At 41.7% G+C, this 22394-nt stretch overlaps 1 protein-coding gene across 3 annotated transcripts in view; it reads right to left on the minus strand.

Moving 5' to 3' along the window:
• The window catches only part of LOC127542516 (transcriptional repressor protein YY1-like), a 144599-nt gene that overhangs the window by 40243 nt on the left and 81962 nt on the right, over window positions 1-22394 (minus strand). For all 3 annotated transcript variants that reach the window (XM_051968171.1, XM_051968173.1, XM_051968170.1), the window contains exons 3-5: window positions 21582-21765; window positions 3952-4043; window positions 818-880 (exon numbers count right to left, since the gene is read on the minus strand). The gene's annotated coding sequence lies outside the window, so the exon portion shown is untranslated. The remainder of the gene's footprint in view (window positions 1-817; window positions 881-3951; window positions 4044-21581; window positions 21766-22394) is intronic.

Consider the following 22394-nt stretch of genomic DNA (forward strand, 5'->3'; position numbering starts at 1 on the left):
AGACACATGGTCAGATCCATTAACAGCTGTCAAACAAAGAGAACGATGGACACCAACACGGCAACCTGCCATAACAGGGAAAGCATTAAACAAAAAGCCAAGATGGAGATGTTGGAGTGCCAGGCTTAGGTGCACTACTTACTGGCTGTTCTTTGGGCAAGTAATTGAGGCCCCTGGCCCTCAGTTTTCTCATCTCTGAAGTGTGGAGGGCTACAAAAGGCATCTAACACACAGCCTGTGAAGGCACGCGGTCCACCGCACTCTCAAGTATGGCAGAATCAGATCAAAAGGTAATCGGGAAATATTTAACAAAATACAAATACAAGGAAATGTAGGTGGTTTGCTAAGTAAATATTGGGTCCTGGGATCCTTCAATAACCTTTCTAAGCCTTAAAGCTCTACATAAACGGCAAACCCCAAGCATGTTGCCATCTACCCTGCTGCCACGTGAAGGAAGCTGCTTCCCCATCTCGCCCCTTGTAACATGTTGTTATAGAAATGGGTAATGAAATCAGCACTAAAGACCCTTGAGCTAGACGTGTAGTTCCAGCACCTAGCACGTGCCTGGCATGCACGCCAACTGTTCAGAATTCAGTATGGTGAAAAGACCATAAGCTCTCTGTGCACTGTCACTGAGCGCTCTCGACATCCAACAAACAAAATGTGACGGCCATCGTGACACCTGACCGCTGAATGCGGAACACCCGTAGAGCGGATAGCCCTTGTCTGGTCTAAACAGTGGCATCCTTTTCCCATCCACCCGCATTCATTCCAACATAAAACCTTCCGAGGTCTCAGAAGCCCAGAGAACACCTACCTGAACGGCAAGCCAGGTCAAGGAATTTTTATTCCCAACTGCTCCTTTAGACTGCAGCGGGCTCTGAAAAAGATGAAGGGGTGGAGCAGAAAATATGAGTTTCCAATTAAATATAACGACTGCTGAAATGTTCCTCCTCCCTGGTTTTCCAGGTGAGGAAACTCCCTTTACCTATGCCAATTAGCATTGTGCTCTTGTGCTCCAGGTCACACAAAGGCTAAGTAGCTGAACTAGAACTCCAAGCCATACTTTCTGATGTCAAGTCCAATGCTCTTAAGCTCTCTACCACACTGCCATCCATGCTCCTTCCTGCAAAGGGAACTGAGGTCTCTTAAAGGGCACACATTATCAGAAGGTATCTGAGAGGTCACGTAGTCCAACTTCCTTACTTTAAAAATAAAGAAACCGAGGCCCTGAAGTGTTAAGGAAACTGAATAAGTCACAGAAGCATCAGGTAATAGAACTGGGAGATTCGAACCGGGGGCTTCTGGTTCCAAAGACTTCTACTATACCATAAGTGCAGTGACTTATGAAAGAAAAAGACAGTTTGGGCCAAAGACTGTGGTAGTGAGTCAACTGATAGACGTAGAATCGGAGGTGGGGAGGCAGATGAAAAACTTCTCCTCTGAGTTTCCAGGCACTAGTTCCGAAGGCAGACGATGCCCTAGAGTTTATCTTCCAGGGGAGGAAAAGAACAATCTAGAAGGGATCTCAGGCCCCAGAGCCCTCATTAACATTGAAGGCTGGAGAATTAGATTTGATTTCTCTCCATGTTTGGCCACAGAGCAGATGGCATCAGTGCTAGAGGGCTGCCTGTGGTCAGGGAGATCTAGGCCCCAGTCCTACGTCTGATCGTCTGGCTTTGTGAGGAGAGGGAATTAAGCATTTGTTCGTCACCAATTATGTGCCAGCCATTGTGCTGGGCAGTGATGGGTGCTTTTGTACTTGAGGAAAGAGACCAACACATGTTCCGTGATTTGCCTAGGATCACCCAGCCATAAAGTGTCAGAGGCCAGTTTTGAGTTCAAGGTTTCCATACTCGAGGCCCAGCATTCTGGCCACTGCCTGCCACGGGCCTCCTGGTGGCTCTAGATGTAACCCCTTGATGTACCCAGACAACTCTCATTTGGAGACCGGTAGAAGGCCCTCGGTTGCCTACCTGTGTTGGTGAAGGGTGATTTTTAATCTGGACTTTGCTAGGTGGACGAGATCCCGGTTTAGGATAAAACAAAGAGCATCTTGACACCAGGTGGTCCTCCCATAGTCTGGCAGTTCACCAAATACTTCCCCATAGGGTGGGGGTGGAGACAGTGTTTGAAATTAACCAATCGGGAGCAATGAGAGGCCCTACCACCAATGAAAGGCAAGTTATGATTTTGTCTCCCGGCCATAAAACCACAGAATGACCTTTCCTGGACTTCCCGTGTCCTGTTTATATGATGCCAAAACTTGGGCACGGTGGCCATCGCAATGAGCTGGTTTGTTCTGTTTTGTTTTGAATCTAGACTGTAGACATTTTAATTTAGTGTCTGGCAACTTCTTAAAATTTTGGCAAAGAAGCCAATGTAATTGTTTTCGTTTGTCACGAAATGCTTTAAAAACCATTGTTTGGAGAAGGGATCCAGAGGCTTTCCCGGTGGGCCAGAGGGGTCCGAGACACACAAAAGATTGAGAAGCCCCAAACAAACTTGCTAACCATTCTCGGCACAGGCTTGGCATTGGGGTGTCCTGCTCTATCACTAGCTTTGCCTCTTAGTGTTTCTTTTTACATAGAATCAGGTTACCAGGTTACCAGACAAGATGATCTTTCAAAAGATCCTCTCCAGCTGGATATCTATAATTCTCTGGAGACAGTCTTTTTAAAAGTAGAAATTCTCTGTGTTGGCATTCAAGACCCTTCACAATTTAGCTCCACAATACTTCCCTCCCTTGTGTGTACTCTCACTCTTCTCAGTCCCTCAGGCTAAACTTCTGGCTGGGCTGGGCTGTCCTTCGTTTCTCGTTCCTGTCCAGCCCTCTCCGAGCTATACTTTGAGGCATTTGTTTGTCCATTTAATCACTCAGTCCAGCACTGCGAGAGCCCCTGAGCACCCTTTTGGTTCCAGACACCATGCTAGGTGCTTAAATAGTCTTTATTCTCTAGGAGTTTGTATCCTACTGAAAGGTATGTGGGAAATCATAAAGAAATCCAAATCATGTTATAAGAGCGGGGTTGCTAACTAGGGGGAATTGGTGAAGGCTTCCCTTAGAGAGTGTCAGCTGAGCTAAACCTTGAAGGAAACTAAGGATTCTAAGAGGCCAAAGTGGAAGTGTGGGGTACAACTTTTGCAGGGGCATAAGGGTGGGAGAGAAGCTATCCCAAAGTATACATGGGAAATGGACTATAAAGTGAATGGGGTAAGTAATTACATCCTTGAACCTAGAATATCTTTCTTCCCTTCCCTCTCCCTCTGTGGTTACCCATTAGAAGCCATCCCCGCCCCCCAAGAAAAAGAAAAAGCAAAAAACTCCCCATCACCAACAAAGGTTCCCACTTCTACATGAAGCCTTTCTTATCCCTATCCCTAAAATAACTTTTTTGCAGGCGTGTTTTTTCTCTTGACATTTTGCCTGGCCATCTTTATTATATTTACTTCCCTCTGCCTTTGATGGTGGTTATTTGTAAACTTGTCTCTCTCCCTCCCACCCAAACACCTCCCCCCACCCATTAGACCGTAAGCTTCTTAAGAATCCATGCAAGTTGGGTTTTGTCTGGAGCCGATAGATTCTAATGAATTCCTACATCAAATATTTCCTCAATGTCTACCAGCAAGCGTTAATTCTCTAGGCCACCCTTAGATTAGGAGCTAGAGAGGAGATACAATAGCAGAAGGAGCTTCCTCATTCATGGCAATTCCCTCTCCCCTAGAAATCACTGGTCCAATTGTTGTTCCCATCCTTCAGGTGGAGTAAAAATGGTACTTCCCGAATCTCCGTTGTGGGTGGTGTGAGACGCAATGGTCTCACGAGGAGGTCTGAGTCCCTTCAACTGAAGGTTACCCTTCTCCCAAAGCTCAGAGCCGATAAAAGGAGAAAGACAGGAGGAAACAGAGAGAAACAGTGGACACAGTGAAGGGAGGCCGGACTTTACTTACCTGAGCAAGTCTCACCAGCCCCTTCAGCAACAAAGTGACAGTGTTGGAACTCCACGGTCCCTCAGGTCGCTTCTGCTTTTAGATCTGTGACCCTGGGAAAGGTTCACATCAGAGAACCAAAACAACAAGCTGAAGTAACAATCCTGGAAAAAGACCGGGCCTCGTTGTTTTGACTACAGCCAAGGGAACAAGCTTCAGTGCCTCTTAAGGAAGGCCATGGCGGAGGGGTAGGGTGAGGCAGGATGAAGAATTGTGTGTCATCAGTAGGGAAAGGTAGAAAGGCCAACCCGGAAAGAGAAGGCTTTTCCCCTTCTGCTCCCTGTCCTCCGGAGGGGGCGCTTGGCTTACTGTCCCCAGCAGGGATCCTCGCTGCCTTTCCCTAGAAGCCTCCTCCCTGCCTCGGGCAGTTCCCTTCCTCCTCCCTCCCTCCTGCCCCTGCCCCTGCTGGGCCTGGGGCTTCACCTGGAGTTCTATGGAAAGGGCCTTGTCCTGCAGGGATCTGAGGGACCTTCAGCAGCACAGCAAGGAAAAGGCATCTGAAGAGCATCCCAAGAGAAAACCATGACAGCCAAGACTGGCTAATCAGGCCTCCCCTGGTGAGCTGGGCCTTGTAAGAAGGGCTTTTGAAATGTTCTCTCATTTTTCTCTTCAAAATAACGCGGGTAGGTAGGCCCGACTCTTTCTCCTCTGTGACCTGGCCTACCCCCTCATTCTCAAAGGAGGAAAACAAGGCCAGAGAGAGGAAGATGCATCTATAAAACCAGCCAGTTAGTGGTAGAGCCAGGATTCAAAATCAGGGTCTCCCGAAATCCAATCCCCGCATTACTGGGCTCTCTGGTATTAAAATTCACAGTTTGCAAAGCACATTGCCTCATCTCCACCTCACTGTGAATCTGTACCATAGCTACTATTCTTTCTCATCACCATTTTGCAGATGAAGAAACTGAGAGGCCCAGGGAGAGGTAAGTGACTAGCAGAAGCAGTGCCCTGTGCCTTTCTCAGATATCGAATAGCCTTGGCAAGTCGCAAAATCTCTCAGCCTCCATTCCCTCATCTCTGAAATAAGGATTCAAAATACTGCCTACCTTGCACAGTTCTTGTAGGATAAAATGATAAGATAGACAGAAAGCACTTTGGAAACTTGACAACCCCATCGTGAGCTGCTATCATTTCTTAAGATCACCTGTACCTGAGATCTGAACCCAAGTCCACCAAATTCAAATCCAAAATACTTATTATCATTTATAGGTTTTAGCATGAAATAATAGAAGAGTGTTATGCAGGGGAAAAATGAAAAGGAAATAGCAGGGGGAAAATGAAAAGGAAATAACAGGATAAAAGATGGAAAAACCTTACAAAAATAGTGAACACCCTGAAAAATTAGGTAGGAGCAATAAGAATTCAGTAACTCCATGAGACACCAAAAATATTAAAATGATGTCAAAGATCCCAAAAATTTAAAGAAAGATATAAGGTGTGAGACTTCCTGTTAGAAAGAACTGACTGAGAAAACAAATACGAGAGACATCATCTAAGAATCACCACCTACACAAAACACATGACAAAAAAGGTCTTTTCCATATTTCAAAGAATCCCCGATAAAAAGTGCCCAAGCCTATTAGAACTAGAGGACAAAGTGAAAACATATAGAGTGCACTGCTTACCTTCTAAAAGAAACTCCGGATTGAAAAGAATCAGGGATATTAAAGCCCCCGAACCAGAGCTTCCAATTTAAAACAAAACAAGACATTCCATACCAAAAGCAGCTATGAATAAAGAAAGTCACTTACCACAGTCATGATCAGAAAGACTATGCAACAATTACTATAAATGAAGAAGATCAAGGCTTACAGCCAAGACTAACTTGGCTCACAAAGCTGAGTTTAGTCCAACAGGATTAGAAAAATGGACCTCTAATAGAAGAGAGGACTTTGAAACATTTGTTATCAGAAGATCAGGGCTGGATAGAATCCATAAATATAAACCCAGGAGACAAAAAAAACCTGGAAGTAAATTTGCTCTGCTTAATTATACTAATTAGATACATGAGTCAGCTTTTATTGGAAGAGGAGGGAATTGGGGAACTGAGAATAAGAAACAGTGGTAATAATGCAAAAATAAAAATAAAAAAGAAATAAATGTGTCCATGAAACACCCCCCCCAAAAAAATTATAGTTTTAGAAAAGCCAAAATAAATTTAGAAGAGGACGCAGAAAAGGATATAGCATTGGTATAATCTGGTTAAAGTTGATATTTCTTCAAAACAAATTATTTATGATTAGTTCATGATTTGGCATGCAATTTCTCTTTTTCTATCATATTTTATATATGGAAATGTTCATATTTGTAAATAATTGTTAAGTTCATAATAAAATAAGAAATACAATTAGAGGGTTAGACTTCAGATTCTCTGCCAGCTCCAAAAATTCGATGCCATCACAGTAATAGTACAGACAGAAATTATTCATCTGGCTCTCTAGATGCCTCACAAGCCTAACCAGGTTGGCCCATTGTACCTACAACAACTCCAGAAGCAAAAATCACCTCAAAATCCTCTAAAATTAGAGGGGAAAAAGAGAGCTGGGTAAATTTCTCTGCAAAAGGGTCTCGTGGCCAATGTTTGAGGAAGTGATTCATATTTATAAAACCAAGAGCTATTCCCCAGTAGCTAAATGGATAAAGTAAATGAACAGATAATTTTTAAATGTAGAGATCCAAGCTATCAACACTCAGAAGAAAAAAAAATGTTCTAAATCAGTACTAATCAGAGAAATGTAAATTCAAGCAACTCAAGATTTACCTCACCTCCATCACATTGGCAAAGATGATCAAAAAAGGACACTAATTTAATGTTAGATTTTTAGATAACAATTAAATTCATACATTGTAGATCTGAAAATTGGTTCAGGCATTCTGGAGAGCAACTGGGAATTATGCCCCAAAATGATATGTTCCATACCTCTTGACTGAGCAATATCAGTATTAGGCCTATCCTTCAAAGAGATCCAGAAAGAACAACAGGACTTTTATATGCAAGTCATTTGAAACATTTGTTATTTTCATAGTAGGTCATTTTCAATGGCAAGTACCTAGAAACTCAGGACATGCCCATCGATTGTAAAATGTGTGAACAAATGATGATATGTATGTGGTATAGGGTACTACTGTACTGTAAGAAATGATGAAGGAGGCGGTTTCTAAGAAAATTGGGAAAACCTATACGAGCTGATTGTTCACAAAACCTCTAGCAAATCAAGGAAAGTAATTTCTATAACAAGATCATAAAGACAAACAGCTTTCAAACACTGCAGTGATCCATGAGCACTCTACATGTTCCCTACCTCTTGACAGAGAAGTAATGGACTCAGGGAACATAAGACTTTTTTTTTTATTATGGACAATGGGAAATTTGTTTTGCTTGACTTGACATACATTACAAAGGCTTTGTTTTTATTTCTTTTTTTTTCCCTTTCCCCTGGGGAGAGGTAAGAGGGAGTGGAGATAGATAACAGAGATGGAATGAGAGGACAAAAGATTGCTCAGTTCTGTGATGGGCCATTTTCCTTGTATTTTGCTTTTAAATCGTAAAAGTTATTGGTTTTGTGTGGCTTTTCGTAATTTCTTATTGGCAACTAATTGGCTCTTTCCTCTCCATTTTGGAGCTTCCCTTCATTCATACTCATCTCAGCCAGGTTCTGTCTGAAAAGTCTGAGACCTGTAAAAGGCATCCCCCTATGGCCCAGCTGGTGATGGAACTCTAACTTAGCTGGGCTGTTCTCAGACCAAGAGCAATCAGCCCCTTTGGTCATTATGCTTTCCCAGCTTAAGAGAATCCCTCAGAGTTTGTATGGTACTGATATACCTTTGGGAATTTGGGCTAAGCTCTTTGTCCTTTGGGGGCCTCAGAGAAGGCCGTAACTCACTCACAGAGGGTATATTCTTTTCAGTCATCAGCATCCACATGCTAGGGAAAAATAATACTTGGGTGACTCCCCAGAATGGGACAGATTGTCTCCTACATTGTTTCTCATGTGGGCACCGGGAGGGATTTCGCCCTCTCTGTGGGGAGAGAATTCCTAATTCCCAAGGGGAGGCTGACAGAAAAAACATCTCTAAGGGACCTTTCACATAACCAGTTCAATTTATTCATGGACTGGCAGCTGGATTATCTGAGATCAAATGACCGAGGAATGAGAAAATGTGGACAGGTCCCTAGTTTAATCTCCCACCAAACTGAGGTGTAGCATTTAGGCCTGGCATGTAGCCATTCCATGTTGGAATGTCTAACCTCAGTTCATCAGGAGACTCGTTGCATTGTTTAAACCAGGGCTTCTTCAACTGTCACAACTCTTGATCCTCTTTCACCCAAGAAATTTTCAGGCCACCCCACTGGGAGTCACAAGCCACAGTTTAAGAAGCTTCGGTTTAAATATAGCTTTGTTATTAGATCTGTTGCTTTGAACTCTTCTCACAGAATATTGATAAGATTACCCAATTTTCTCATTCATCTGTAAAAGAAATCAAGAAAGGCACTGCCCTTCTTTTTTTCCCCAAGAAAGTATCTGGAATGACAGTGAGAAAACAAATAGATTTGGGGGGGAGATACTCTATTAAAGATCCTGGAAGAAGGATGGATACTTCATGAATTCTGTACCTGCACTTAGCCAATGGTGACTTTTTTTTCCTAAGGCAATTGGGTTTAAGTGACTTGCCCAGGGTCACACAGCTAGGAAGTAGTAAGTGTCTAAGGTTAGATTTGAACTCCGGTCCTCCTGACTTCAGGGCAGATGCTCTATTCACTGAGCCACCTAGCTGATTTTCACAGAAGACCCCGATACCATAAACCTGATAAAATGCCAGAAGCCTTTGCAATGAGGAACCAATGAGCTGAAGTTGAAGTTGCAAGAAAAAGATCATGACTAATTTGGCCTCACTTAATGGACTGCATATGTTGCCTTTAAGCATTTTTAGCTTTCACTATCACTTTTTAGCTTTCTGTCTGACAGCATGATTTCATTTGTAACCATTTGTGGCTGATTTTGTTCCAGCTTCTCGTTTGTCTGGTATGCATTTTTTGTTTTTTCATTTTTAAAATAAAGTTGGATTGATATAATTTTTTTTCACATCCTCTACGTTTTCCTCCAAGTACCCTCATTCCTACCAGGGAGCCATTCTTTATAATGAAAAAAAATTCAGCAAAACTAATCGACATATCTCAAAAGTCTGATGTTACATATAGTGTGCCATACCCATGCCACCATGGGTGGTCTTCCTTTTTATCTCCATTTTCTCCTGTATCCTTTTGTGGGTCCATTTTTCCTTATTACCTCCCAGCCTACTCTGCTGACCCTCAATATGCTGCCGGTCTACCCGTGCATCGCTACTCTAAGCCGTTTCCATTTTGTAGGAATTGTCCAAGCTTTGATTCCACTAGCAATAGGCATTCAAACCCACCTAGATGGCAAGAGGAAGAATCGAAAAACCCAGGAAGAAGAAGAGACTCTATACATTAGTAATTCTTTATGAGGAAATCTGTGGTGATCTTCTTCCCAAAACGCAGCCAGGTGATAAAAGTTCAGATCTTTTATTATCTCCAATATAGCCCGGTTAGCTTAGAGGCCTATCTCTCTGCTTGGTTCCAAGAGCTCTCTCCAAATGTCTTTAAATCCAAAGGTCTGGTCCTTCAGCCTCTGCCTCTGCTTTCTTCAGCCTCCAGCCAGCTCCAGTCTTCATGTCATTCCGGTGAAATCTCGACTTGTAGCGTCTTCCTCTGAAGAACCTCTTCGACTGGCCCATTGGCCTATTTATGCTCCTTCCAGAGAGAGGGATTATGGGTTTTCTCCCATAGTGCTCTCTGGCCCAAAGAGCTTCAAGGGAAATATGAACTCATTGAACTCCAATGAGTAAAGGTGTGAACACAAGCCTTGTATTAATTAGTTCTACTTAGTACCTTGTTTCAGGTTCTGCCCAAAACATCTTCTTGTAAGATTAGATCAACTCTAATTAGTTAACAGTTAGTAAGGATTCCAACAGAAATCCACATGGTAGAAGACATGGGTCTAGCAACTTTGAAATGTTCAATCTTGGAAGTGGGTCTAGAGATGGGCAAGGCCAATATAGCCATTTTACCGAGGGAACAACTGAGGCCCAGGGCAAACTGATGGGCAGCTTACTATTCATGTGACATATCTTCACGTTGGAGATGAGAGTTGCTGCTGCTACTACTACTACTACTACTACTACTACTACTACTACTACTACTACTACTACTACTACTACTTACTACTATTACATCTCCTACTGGGGGAGAGGTGAAGATCATAACAAATTAGTATTAATATTTTAGTCAGAATAATACCATTGTTTTGTTTTAGTCAGAATAATACCAAGTTCCAGAGATATTAAATTAGAACCTGGCATTAGGGCAGATTTAAGGGCATAAATTCTATTCATTATTCAGGTAGGATCTATTTTATAGTAAATGGCTGTTTTGTGGCTTACACATCATGATGTGCTCTTTCCAAATTGATTCAAATTTATTAAATACACTATATGCAGATACCTTGGTGCTAGGGAGGCAAGAATAAAATCAGTTTTCACCCTCTTGTTCTCGATACTTGGGTCAGGAGGATGGGAAGGGAAAGACACAAATAGGTCCATGTGTATTGGAGGAAGGAAGAGAAAATTAAGAATTATGAAGATAGGGAAAGGCCCGAGGTGGCCCCCGAGATGGGACTTGACTAAAGTTTGGGCTGAAGGGAAAAGATGGCATGTGATGTTCTGTGCAGAGACATAAAGGGAGGAAGTAGAAAGCAAAACAGTCTTGGAGGAATAGGAAATATGCAAAGGTGAGTAACGTGAGGCTGTCGGAGCCCCAGGTGGGCAGGGCTTTGAATGTTTGAGGCAGACTGTGCTCTTCTAGAGGCGATGGGCAGCTACTACAGATTTCTGAGTCACCAAGTGACACACATTGGAGCTGAAATAGTTGCTTTGGACAACTGCGTAGAGGATGTACGGGAGAAAGCGAGAGACTAGAAGCAGGAAGCCTGTCTGGGAAACTATTGGTATTGTCCAGATGAGAGATTGGGGGCTTCTATTTCGACGGGAGGTACTGGTGTGAGGGGAGAGAAGGCCATGGATACAGGAGATATTCTGAAGGTCACTCTGATAAGATTTGGCGACTGCTTGGCCCTTGAGAATTTCTTGATCATAATCGCAACTCTCCAACTCTTACTCGCTTGCAGGATCCAATCACCACCCTTCCTCAGGAACAACCAGTCAAATCGCTGTGCTCTCGAAGCTCATCTTCTACTCGGCACGTTAGAAGCCATAGACAAAATTGCTTTCTGCAGTCAGTCTCTTCCTACCCTACACCTTTAGAAGCATTTCTCTCTTAACTTACTTGCCATCAAGGAAGCCTAATAAAAAGCTTTTTACCTCAAGGACTGATTCCTGCATCAAAGTTCTCTTCAGAGGGAAATCAATAGACCATTTGAAACAGTGAAATTTTTCAATAATGTCCCTCCCTATTCTTTGATCATCTAAAATCAGGAATTGAATTATTTTTTTCAACCCTCTGAGTTGTTTCGCCCACCCCCTTCACCCACTTAAGTGGCAAGATCGATTTTCATCATCACCAAGTCTGCTTCGTGGGGAGGGGCAGCCCCGACATCTTCCTGGGGAAAAAGAACAATTGCGTCGATATGAGCGTGTTTAGTTGGGAAGAGCCCCCAGCCCAAGCAGGAGCCCAAAATGTACTTGAGTCGTTTGAGCCACTCGTGACACGCGGGCAGAGCAGTGATGTAGGTCAGTCGCAAGTTTTTAGCATGTAGCCCCCCAAAAGTGTAGATTTACTTTTTTGAATGGAGTTGAATTTACTTGAAGTTTTAAGTTGTTAATAATCAAAGTAGCTGTGTGGCTTAATGAATAAATAGAGCTCTGGACCTGGAGACAAGATCTAGCCTCAAATGCTTACTAGGTTTGAGACCCTGGGAGACCACTTAGCCTCTCTTAGCCTCAGTTTTCCCATCTGTAAAATGGAAATCATGATATCACCTACTTACCCTAGGTAGTTATAAGGATAAAATGCTAATGATATTAAGACTTACTATCCACATGTATATAACAATACATAAGTAGTGTTCACATTCATTGTAAAGCACACAAAATGTAAAAATTTTTAAAAAGGAATCCATGAAGGTGAAATAATACTACTTGACCCTATTGTCAGTAGGGAGTCACTGGAGTTTATTGAGTATGGGGGTGATGTGATTAGACCTATGTTTTAGGGAAATGACTTTGTGGAAACTGAAGGGGACAGGCGGGAGAAATGCACCTGGATAATGAAATCCTTGACAATAATAAAGACATTTGGAAAGAGGGCGGGTCAGAGTGGAGACAGGGATAATGTAAGGAGATCTTCTGGGCACGACCCAGCTACTCCTATGTCATTTTGTTAAAGTCACCATTCTACTCAATCTATGGCTCCTTGGTCAGTGCCCTAGAAAAAAGATTACCTATATTCTTGAGAAGCACCTGTTGCATCCGTGAAGTATTCTAGGGGCAGGTATTCTGAGGAGGGGGTAGATTTTCTCAATGATACTCATGCGGTGGCTGCTGCTGTGGTCGCACCCAGGGCAAGAGTCTTTGGAGTGAGCAGGAGGGATGTTGGGGACTCCGTTAGCTGAAGGAGGACAGTATTAGAGGATGTGCCCCACGACTGGCTAGTGTGCGAGAATGTGATGGAACCCATATTCCTACCCCATCGGTGTTTGAGTACATAGTACCCCTCCCGATTTCACTGGGAGTCAAGGCAGCCCTCATTTGTCTACTGTCTCCAAAATTCCTGATCCATTCTATCACCTAAGTTTGCTAAATATGGAACTTATTGCTTCAATTTCATGATTCTTAGATTATTTTTCCTTGTTCTCTTTAGGGTCAATTACCTTGGTTTGTAAAGTTCTGAGGTACTTAAAATATCCATTTTGTTCTTAAAATAGTTTTTCTGCCTTGCTCTTTTATGTAATTTGTAACCAAATTTCATGTATATTTAATAAGGTGGGATAGCCACAGAGTATCTGTTGGAATGCAAAGACTAGATATAGATAATCTTCTGATAATAGATGAATAGTTACTGAAATATTCTAGTCTGATTTATTTTTAGACTAATTAGTACTGTTTTTTACCTCAACGTGAATGTAATTTAAAATAGTTTGAAGTAAAACTTAATCATGTTTTCACAAGCCAAATAACATCAAAAGCAAATGTTGTACATAATAGTGAAAAGAATAATCATTTTTGAGGTTTAAGATAAGAAAATGCCATCTTCATGGCATTCTTATTCAAAGATGAATTTTGTTTTAGCTAAATGTTCTTATTGAACTTGTAATCACCGGATTAACTTGGAGTTGATGTGGAAATGTTAAGCTTCATAGTTTGGTACTATTTCCATACTGTGTCAGGGATTTGCAAATGGGATTAAAAGAAAAATACTTTTTAAAATTTGATATTTTATTGATATCTTCTAGTTTAACATCAGGTAGATTCCTCCTGTACTGCTGCTCTTCCCCTTTCCCAAAGACAACAATGATGATATATTTTAATGTAAGAAAAAAAGAGGAAGATGAAAAAATAGTAAAATTGGTCAATACATAAATCTGACATTCTATTTGATATTTTATACACATCTCTCTATCCCCTCCTTCACCCGCAGTGCTGCAAAGGATTTGTCAAAAGGGGTTCTGCTTGTATTTCTTCTTGGGGATCAAGATTTTTCTTTGTAAATTTATAAAATTCGTTTTTATCGTTTGGCAGTCACTCTTTCCGTCTACATCATTTTGGTCATCGCGTGCAGTATTTCTGCACTCCGATGACTTCACTTTGCATCATCGGTGCGGTATGTCCTTCTGTGCTTCTCTGTAATATTTATTATTTCTCGTAAGTCAGTAGTATTCCACTTCCTTTATCAGCATTTGTTCAGCGATTCCCCGCCTGATAGACATCTACCTTCTTTTCATTCTTTGCGACCACAAAGAGCGTCACTGTAGATATTTTCACATAGAAAGCCTATACGTTTGTCGTGGATATCTGTGGGGTACACGGCCAGTAATGAAATCCGCAGGTGAAAGAGTAGGAATGCTATAGCTGCATTTTTTTTCCTATCCTTCCAAATGGTAGTAATTCAGTTCTATCAAATGCATAGTGATGCCTGTCTTTTCCATCTTCTGTTATATTTCCCAATTTATTGAGTAGGAGAGAAATCCAAAAAGCTGTTCTGATTTGCATTTTCTCATTATTAGACATTCAGAACATTCTTTAAATATGATTGTTAATGTTCTTGAGCACTTTCTTCATATCTTTTGACCACATAGCCAGTGGAGAAGGCCTTTTTGTCTTGTGTGTTACTGTTAGCTGTAATCTCATAACGGTGAATATTGTTACATAGTTCTCGAAGGCTGTTGCAAAGGACTTTATAGACACTTATTTGATTCTCAACTGCCCTGGAAGCTGGGCAATAGTATCGTCTTCATTTTACGGATGGGAAAGCTGAAGCAGACTGAGGTGACTCTTCTCTATCCCTGGTGTCTTTTCTCTTTTTTTATGATATTTTTTAGGCGTTAAAAGATGTGTGATGAGCTTTCCTCTACTGTGATTTAGACAAATTCCCTCCTCCTATTAGATTATTTTCCTTCAACCAAAATGTAATCTCACTCTTTATCTAGTTTTCTTGTTAATAATACTTTTCAGAGGATTTCATTTGATCCTCACAACATCTTTGTGGTGAAGGAGAAATGCTAAGGGGTTGGGAAATTCTGATTTATTATCAAGAAATGTTTGATTTGTATGTCTATTTGACATAGGGATGTAGAAAATCTCAGGTGAAAAGTAGTCATGACTAGGAAAAGTTACAGTAAGTTCCCTTTTCAGTGGAGGGGAAGGGAGGAGGGAAGAGAGGAGGAGTTAGAGGGGAGGCTTGGGAGTTGGGTGGGAGTTGGGAGGGAGTTGGGAGGGAGCAGGAGTAAGAATACAGATAAGACACTCAGAAGATATATTCTTTCCCTTCTTCTCCTCCCCTCCCTCCCCCCCTCCCCCTCTTCTCCTTCTCTCCCTCCCCCCCTCCCCCTCTTCTCCTCCCCCTTTCCCCCTTCTCCAACTCCCTCCCCTCCCCCTCTTCCCCCTCCAACTCCCTCCCCTTCCCCCTCCAACTCCCTCCCCTCTCCACCTCCAACTCCCACCTAACTCTCTCCCAACTCCCCTCTAACCAACTAACTCTCCCCCCAAGTTCTAAGGTGCCTCCAAATTCTCACCTTGGAAGCTAAAAGGTTGAAGGGGCTTTGAAGCCCTTGAACATGCCACACTGACTATAAAGGATTTGCCTCTGACTCACCTTTAGGGTTTTCCTCGCTGGGGTCTGCATCCCCACTAGTTCTTAGCCCCACCCTGCCTCCACAGCTGGTCCTACAGGGCAAGCAGCCCTCAGAAGCCTAATTGGGCTCCAGAAAGAAATGGGTTCCTTACTAAGTTCCCCAACAAGCTGTGGCCTTGGTCTCGCTGGCACTTACACTAGGCAATTGGTCTCTGAGGAATTGGGGAAGGATGGGAGATCCCAGTGGCCAAAGAAAGGAGGGAAATGATGAGGAGCTTGGAGGGGCAGGTCAGAGAGACACCCTGGAGGTGAGCAGCTAAGGGAAGGAAGTGTGTGTGGGGGGGGGCAAGGAATGGGGAGGGGAGTGTGGAAGGTGAGGAGAGAAAAAAAGCAAGGATGCCACTATTCTGGAGAGCAATCTGGAATTATGCTCAAAAAGTTATCAAACTGTGCATACCCTTTGATCCAGCAGTGTTTCTACTGGGCTTATACCCCAAAGAGATACTAAAGAAAGGAAAGGGACCTGTATGTGCCAAAATGTTTGTAGCAGCCCTGTTTGTAGTAGCTAGAAACTGGAAAATGAATGGAAGCCCATCAATTGGAGAATGGCTGGGTAAATTGTGGTATATGAATGTTATGGAATATTATTGTTCTGTAAGGAATGACCAGAGGGATCAATACAGAAAGGACTGGCGAGACTTACATGAACTGATGCTGAGTGAAATGAGCAGAACCAGGAGATCATTATATATCTCAACAATGATACTGTTTGAGGATGTATTCTGATGGAAGTGGATTTCTTCAACTAAGAGAAGATCTAACTCAGTTTCAATTGATCAAGGATGACAGAAGCAGCTACACCCAGAGAAGGAACACAGGGAAATGAATGTTTTCCTTCCTGGGTTATTTCTACCTTCTGAATCCAATTCTCCCTGTGCAACAAGAGAATTGTATGGATCTGCACACATATATTGTAGCTAAGATATACTTTACCATGTATAATACTGCTTGCCATCTAGGGGAGGGGATGGAGGGAGGGAAGGGAAAAGTGGGAACAAAAGTGAGTGCAAGAGATAATGTTGAAAAATTACCCATGTATTAATTGACTATATCAATAACCAAACAAAAACCATATGATCATCTCAATAGATACAGAAAAAGCATTTGATAAAATCCAACATCCATTCCTAATAAAAACACTTGAGAGCATAGGAATAAATGGACTTTTCCTTAAAATAGTCAGGAGCATATTTTAAAACCATCAGTGAGCATCATATGCAATGGGGAAAAACTGGAACCTTTCCCAGTAAGATCTGGAGTGAAGCAAGGTTGCCCACTATCACCATTATTATTTAATATCGTATTAGAAACACTAGCCTCGGCAATAAGAGTCGAGAAAGATATTAAAGGAATTAGGGTAAACAATGAGGAAACCAAACTATCACTCTTTGCAGATGATATGATGGTATACCTAGAGAACCCCAGAGATTCTACTAAAAAGCTATTGGAAATAATTCATAATTTTAGCAAAGTAGCTGGCTACAAAATAAATCCCCATAAATCCTCAGCATTTTTATACATCAGCAACAAAACCCAACAGCAAGAGATACAAAGAGAAATTCCATTCAGAATAACTGTTGATACCATAAAATATTTGGGAATCTATCTACCAAAGGAAAGTCAGGAATTATATGAGCAAAATTATAAAAAAGTCTCCACACAAATAAAGTCAGACTTAAATCATTGGAAAAATATTAAGTGCTCTTGGATCGGCCGAGCGAACATAATAAAGATGACAATACTCCCTAAACTAATCTATTTATTTAGTGCTATACCAATCAGACTTCCAAGAAAATATTTTATTGATCTAGAAAAAATAACAACAAAATTCATATGGAACAATAAAAAGTCGAGAATCTCAAGGGAATCAATGAAAAAAAAAATCAAATGAAGGTGGCCTAGCTGTACCTGATCTAAAATTATATTATAAAGCAGCAGTCACCAAAACCATTTGGTATTGGCTAAGAAATAGATTAGTGGATCAGTGGAAAAGGCTAGGTTCACAAGACAGAATAGTCAACTATAGCAATCTAGTGTTTGACAAACCCAAAGCCCCTAACTTCTGGGAAAAGAATTCATTATTTGATAAAAACTGCTGGGATAATTGAAATTAGTATGGCAGAAATTAAGCATGGACCCACACTTAATACCATATATCAAGATAAGATCAAAATGGGTCCATGACCTAGGCATAAAGAACAAGATTATAAATAAATTAGAGGAACATAGGATAGTTTATCTCTCAGACTTGTGGAGGAGAAAGAAATTTGTGACCAAAGATGAACTAGAGACCATTACTGATCACAAAATAGAAAATTTTGATTACATCAAATTAAAAAGCCTTTGTACAAATAAAACTAATGCAAACAAGATTAGAAGGGAAGCAACAAACTGGGAAAACATCTTCACAGTTAAAGGTTCTGATAAAGGCCTCATTTCCAAAATATATAAAGAACTGACTCAAATTTATAAGAAATCAAGCCATTCTCCAGTTGATAAATGGTCAAAGGATATGAACAGACAATTTTCAGAGGATGAGATTGAAACTATTACCACTCATATGAAAGAGTGTTCCAAATCATTATTGATCAGAGAAATGCAAATTAAGACAACTCTGAGATACCACTACACACCTGTCAGATTGGCTAAGATGACAGGAAAAAATAATGATGAATGTTGGAGGGGATGCGGAAAAACTGGGACACTAATGCATTGTTGGTGGAGTTGTGAACGAATCCAACCATTCTGGAGAGCAATCTGGAATTATGCCCAAAAAATTATCAAATTGTGCATACCCTTTGATCCAGCAGTGTTTCTATTGGGCTTATATCCCAAAGAGATACTAAAGAAGGGAAAGGGACCTGTATGTGCCAAAATGTTTGTAGCAGCCCTGTTTGTAGTGGCTAGAAACTGGAAAATGAATGGATGCCCATCAATTGGAGAATGGCTGGGTAAATTGTGGTATATGAATGTTATGGAATATTATTGTTCTGTAAGAAATGACCAGCAGGATGAATACAGAGAGGACTGGTGAGACTTACATGAACTGATGCTAAGTGAGATGAGCAGAACCAGGAGATCATTATACACTTCGACAACGATATTGTATGAGGACATATTTTGATGGAAGTGGATTTCTTTGACAAAGAGACCTGAGTTTCAATTGATAAATGACGGACAAAAGCAGCTACACCCAAAGAAAGAACACTGGGAAACGAATGTGAACTATCTGCATTTTTGTTTTTCTTCCCGGGTTATTTATACCTTCTGAATCCAATTCTCCCTACGCAACAAGAGAACTGTTCGGTTCTGCAAACATATATTGTATCTAGGATATACTGCAACATATCCAACATATAAAGGACTGCTTGCCATTTAGGGGAGGGGGTGGAGGGAGGGAGGGAAAAAAAAATCGGAACAGAAACGAGTGTCAATATAAAGTAATTATTAAATAAAAATTTAAAAAAAAAGCTTTACAAAGAACTTGGTTCACAACCACACCATTGTGTTATTAAAATATGTTTGAAGTAAAAAAAAAAAAAAAAAAAGAAAAATTACCCATGCATGTGTTCTGTCAATAAAAAGCTATAATTTTTTTTTAAAAAAGAATGAATGGATTTCTTTAAAGGATAGTTGCTTATAACTTCATCTGAGGCAACAGATTGGTATCTGGCCCCAAGTGGTAGCTTTAGCAAGAAGCTCAACCAGGCACCTTCCTCCTAGGCTGTTCTCAAGCAAGTACTTGAACAGGATGGCTCTTTCCCAGGCTTACTGCATATGTACCAATTTTAGGTTAAAGGTGTACCTGTCTCTACCCCAGCTGAGAACACTTGAATGGGTGACAAGGCCGGATTTTGAATGGAGAATGGGTGGAATGGCAATTGCTGTGTTTTCCCCCCTCTTTCTGCCAAGGATCTAGCGTTAGTAACTTGTTCCCCCCAGGAGGACATGGGACTGAAGCCCTATTCCTAGAAAAAGAAGAATGTTGGGGACAGGCATGTTCCAAGACTCATCCAGCTATGCTTAATAAACAGGAAACTTTGGGACGGGTAAGTTTTTAGGGACTCAGAGTTTGCCTGAAGAGTTCTAGAATTTAAAGTTAAGTTTTTAGGGGGCTTGAGACCACTAACCCCACAGTCCAGGAAGTCTATACCACTTGTGTCAAATTAAAGTGGACAAAAGGATAAGGATCTCCTGTTAATGTGTATGTCTCACTGTATATGTATTTTGCTAAAAATTCCCCAATTACATTTTCATCTGGACTGTATCATTGATTCCCCCCTAGTTAAGAGAAAAGCCATGGTCTCCCAGTCTTAAGATTAAGCCTTGAACTGAAAATCCACCATGTCTGTACTAATAATTTGAGGAACAGCAAGATTTAAAGTTTCAGTGACTTGAGGCTCCTGAACCTTATAACTACTATTCTGGACATTTTATTAGCAGTGGTTAGGAGCTGGGGGGTCAAGGGCCTTATACCCTGAAGTCTTTAAATGACTCCAAGTCTTGAACTTTTAACTCTTCGATAGAAATCTACATTTTAAACGACTCGGGCTTTTTCATGTAGCCCTAACTATGGGTAGAGGTTTTGTTGAAAAGTTGCTTCTGTAGAGCAGGATTGACCCCAGTCTTTGTCTCTGACAGTCTTCACAGGCCAGCGATGGGTCTTGCTTCTTCATCTTGAGGTTTGAGATAAGCACTTGCAGTGAGAGGTGACATTAGAGAGGGCAGTTTTCTCATAAATGGACAATTACATTTAGTAATTTAGGGAGGCAGCCTATATATTATCCTGAGAAGGGCTGTGGAAGAAGGAAGCTCCCATCATCTTCATAGAGAGTTGGGTATACAAAAAATCCAGTCAAGCTTCTTAGGAATAAAAAAGTAACCAGAACTATAAGTTTTACTTATGTAAACTATAACACTCTTAAGTTGGTATTTTTGCAAAAAAAATTCCAATGTCCCTTCTTTAATAGTTTTCTAACACATAAGAGAAGAATCTTCCCCAAAGGCTTTGTGGTAATAACTATTACTATAGAGTTCTCATTTATTATAAATGGCTTCAGTTCATCAACAAGCATTACTAAGTGCTTATCTTGTTTCAACTGTTCTGCCAGGCACATAGGCTACAAAACCCAGAAAGCCTTTCACGGTGAAGAGAATTTCAAAAGAAAGAATCTCTTCATCACGAGTAAGTGAAGATGAACTTTGAATGGGAAAGCAGTGTGAGAGTAGAATGGGTAGCAACTCTAATCCGGAGTAGGATCTCAGCAGTCACTTTAGTCCCTGGTGAACCAGAACAATGTGCAAGCAGGAGCTCCGTGTGGGACAGATGCAGAGTTTTAAGAGAGAGATACAAGGCTTTGGATAGATGGGGACAGCTCTGACGAAAGGAGAATCGGGAGCTCGTGAGAGGCCGAAAGACCCAAATCCACAGGAGACTCGTTCCTCCCAAGTTAGGGGATAACATTCTAAGACTAGGCTACAGAGCTCAATATGGAGGTCTAGAAACTTAAGGTTTAATTTAGTGAACCAGAAACCAAACAATTCTAAGGGTAACCATAGGGATCTAGAAGGACAAATGAAACATGCACTAAGTGCTGGAGGAGGGCAGAAGTTATGCCGTAGCAGGTTTGGAAATGGTGTGAAGGCCTCATTCCAGGCAAGGTAAGAGAAAGTTTATTGATTGGAGCCTGGTTTTTCTCAGAGAGAGAATGGCTGATGATCAAAATACAAGGAGCTTACTTTGGAAATGGTAGTCTGAAAGTGATTCAAGACCCCAAGAATTAAATTCAAAGCCGTGGGCTCTAAGATGTGGAGATCCAAGTCCCCAGAACAGCATGTACCTAGACCAAGTGAGCACTAAGGAATCATAGCCCTTATACCAGGGGTCCTCAAACTATGGCCAGCGGGCCAGATGCGGCAGCTGAGGACCATTATCCCTCTCCCCCAGGGCTATGAAGTTTCTTTTTTTAAAGGCCCACAAAACAAAGTTTTTGTTTTGACTATAGTCCAGCCCTCCAACAGTCTGAAGGACAGTGAACTGCCCCCCTATTTAAAAAGTTTGAGGACCCTCGCCTTATACTTTCAGAGGGAGACTCCATGAGTGATTTAGACTTGAGAACTGCAATTCTGTAACTCAAGTCAAGATCCTGGGCTCTCCTATCTATGTTATTAGCGCAATGCAAAAAGAGAGGATGACAGAACTCACCTATGCCGAGAGGCTTGAGTAGAATTTGGAGCCTTGTTGGGCAGCTACCCAGATGATAGAGCAGGGAGCCACAAGAGGACTGTTGACATTCCTCCCCAGGCAGTGGTAAGGCTTGATATCCCATCAACTCCCTTGTTTTCAGTGAGTGAGAAGCACTGAATCTTCAGCAGGGTAGAATTGGAGCCTAAGAGGAGAAGGAGAAAAACGTTCATACTTCTTGTCAGCATGCGCTCGTTTCACAATCTGGCCTCAAAGGCTTCAGCATCCTGCTTCTTACATGCTCTGGAGCTGACAGTCTCTGGCCACTCGTGCTCACTCTTTTGGGCCCCACATTCAGCACCCTCCGGAGGCAGATGCTATCAAAGGTTAGCCAGCTTGCCCAGGGTAGGTCCTAGACCCACAAGCACCTTGGAAGAAGTTAACATTAGCACAGAATAGGGAACAGGAGGGAGGCTGGAAGAAATACAGAGAAAGCTGGCTCAGGCTTCTTGAAGAAATTACTAGGGAAAAATAACAACTGCCATAAGACCAGAAAACATGGAAGATGCAGTGCAGCCCAGCTCCCCCAACAAAGATTTAGAAAGAATGCCAGACTGAGTAGTGATTACCAAAACAAAGGAAAACCACAACAAGTCCATTTTCCATCCCAAGAGAACATAGACAATCCACATCCAAATGCCCAGTACAGGGGTAAGCTCTGCTTTTCTTACTCCAGAGGAAATTCCTGGGCTCAGGCTGCCTATGGAAGCTCCACCTATGTTGCTTAGACACTAACTGGAGTCTGAAAAGTCCAAGATGGCAGCCAGACAGCAT

Source organism: Antechinus flavipes, chromosome X (assembly GCF_016432865.1).
Source record: "Antechinus flavipes isolate AdamAnt ecotype Samford, QLD, Australia chromosome X, AdamAnt_v2, whole genome shotgun sequence".
Classification (NCBI taxonomy): domain Eukaryota; kingdom Metazoa; phylum Chordata; class Mammalia; order Dasyuromorphia; family Dasyuridae; genus Antechinus; species Antechinus flavipes.